The sequence below is a fragment of the Phoca vitulina genome, unplaced genomic scaffold (assembly GCF_004348235.1).
Source record: "Phoca vitulina isolate PV1807 unplaced genomic scaffold, GSC_HSeal_1.0 scaffold75, whole genome shotgun sequence".
NCBI classification, from domain to species: Eukaryota; Metazoa; Chordata; class Mammalia; order Carnivora; family Phocidae; genus Phoca; species Phoca vitulina.
In genome coordinates, this window is record NW_022589778.1 from 2,617,399 (window position 1) to 2,619,819 (window position 2,421).

Sequence of the window (2,421 nt, forward strand, 5' to 3'; positions counted from 1 at the left end):
AGTCCCTACTCCAGCTTTCTTCCTTTTGTCTTCACTCTTTGCTGAGACAGTGGATATTTTCAAAACTCTGCCTTAGGAAGGAAGGCAAAGAACAGAAGCCTCTGGATTCTTAACCACTGATAACTGTGTTGATGGTACGGTCCTCTAGGGTGCTTCTCAAGGAGAGTAAAAATAAAAGCAAATGCTTCAAAATAAAATTAGTCCTTCTTATTTAAAAATAAACTTGTAGGGGGAGGTTGGTGATGGTCATAATAAGCAAATAAATGATGATAAGATGTCAGAACTCCAAGAAACAAGTGAGGATCATTGCTCTGAGGACTGACTTTTTTTTTTTGCTGAGAAATGTATGTTTATTCTGATACAGTTGTACAACTAATCTAGGACAAATTACCAAATAAATTTTACATTCTTTCTTCAGGACTGGGGTTTTTCGATGACTTCAGATTTAGGATCTTCAAATTTGAAGTCTGGGAACGTATTCATGTCTGCTTTACCATACATTTGCTTAAGCTTAAAAAGCTCCCTCTCTAGGTCTTGCTGGTACTCTGGGCCAGTATCAGCGGGTCCTCCAGATGCCTGTCACTTAGTTCTGTATTCTCTAGTCTTGTCCACAAAGAGTTTCTGTACAGGATCAAGTTCCTTATTAAATGCCACTGCTGTAACACCAATGTTCCTCCTCAAATGAACTGACACTGCAGACCGAATGAGAGAGGAGAACCTAAAGAGCCTCTGAAGAATCATGGTGATTTTGTTACGGACGGAAACGTCTCGGAGGCGGTCTTGAGGACTTACTTTCTAAAGAAAGCATCCTGCATCTGCACAAGTGTCTCTTACACATATGCTAATCAGCTCCACTGATAATTTTAGCTTTTGGTGTGTTTTCTTCCTGCTATTGTTTTATGTTATTTGCTAGACTTCATATGCACATCCGGGGAGGAACACATTTGCTTATCATCCAGTCTGCGGGGGAGCTATGTTGGGAATATGTAACGGTCCTTTGCGCTAGATGTTCCCTTTCATGAAGTAGAATTTGGTGAACGCTTTTGAATAATAACGGTTTTGGGTGAATGGAAGAAATCAGGGAGTACAGTGTGGATTTATATCTCCATTCGTCTTAAAGCATTTAAATATTTCTGGACATAATGACCTACCAATTCTTTCCTCTCTTCCCAAAATAGATCATATTAACATGAAATATTTGAAGTGTGGCATGGTAGTGGATTCCTGAAGCACTTATTCTTATGCTCTCTTTGCCCCTGGAAATAGAGAACCACTTCTCTCCAACCATGGCCTATAACAAGGCTTCTTAGGTCATGCCTAAAGCAGCTCTCAGAGGCTGATAAAGACCTTGCGTTGAAAACGGACATACCTCACCCAAATTCTTTGAGAATATTACTATCAGGTGGCATTCAGGCACACGAATCCACATGCAGAGCCCTGCCCCTTGTGCAACAGGGATCAGGTGGTTCTTCTCTCTGTCTAGGTCTTGCCTCCCTTGGAGAGCTAAGTCCGCCTCCTGGGTTTCTCATCCTTTGCTTGGTTGCCCCCTTGAGACTCTCAGCATCATATTTAAGTCCTCTTTCTGACTGGTTATCCTTATCGTTCTCAGCTCTTTCCATCTTTCTGACTTGGTCCCTACTTATTTTATTATTTCGTATCCTCCCCCAAGTTTTCTACCCCGACTCTTCTTCTACCCCCAAGCTCCCGACCTTAAATTCCACTGGCCGTATCCAGCCAGAAGGCAAGGGTGCCCGTTGATGCAGTTCATTTGGGTTAGCTTCCTATGTCACAAAGCAGGCTGCAAAAGCATGAATAATGAACCTGGAGAGGCCAACAGAAGATATCTAGCCTATGGGGCAAAATGCCCGGCATGCGGGAACTATTATTCTTCAGACCTTCTGTCCATTCTTGCTTTCATGTACAAAATTCTAAGCACATTTATTTTCTCTCTCTTTTCTTATTTTTTTTTAGTTACCGTTTCTCCAAAGACCAGAGTGCTCCGAGTATATAATACATGTTGATTATTATCTTAAGATGTTCAGATATCTAGACCTTGACTCTACTCGGAAAAGGAAAGTTTTCTGCTTCCTCATCTGTACTCAGTGACTTTCTTCGCTGAGGGTCAGCGTTATAGCATCTTTCTAAAGTAGCTGTCTCAGTGAAAAATCACTTTAGAGTAGGTTGCCGTGGCCATATAAGACCCTCCTAGGATTTGGTAAAGTAGAATTTACTTGGAGGAAGACAGCATTCTCAGTGATCCCAAGAGATGAGGGTTATTGCTTCTGTGATGTGTACCTCTTCTGCCTGAGAAATGCTGACTGGAATTCTTTTGATTCTTTTAGTTAAGACTTTTCACATATATCTTTACATAAATAGGCTTGTCATATTTGACTGCAAACTTCTAGAGAAGTCCCACTCTTT

At 41.2% G+C, this 2,421-nt stretch overlaps 1 pseudogene; it reads right to left on the bottom strand.

Annotated features, from left to right (window-relative positions):
• Positions 1 to 339: 339 nt before the first annotated feature.
• On the bottom strand, positions 340 to 741 carry LOC116625258 (annotated as a pseudogene).
• Positions 742 to 2,421: the final 1,680 nt, after the last annotated feature.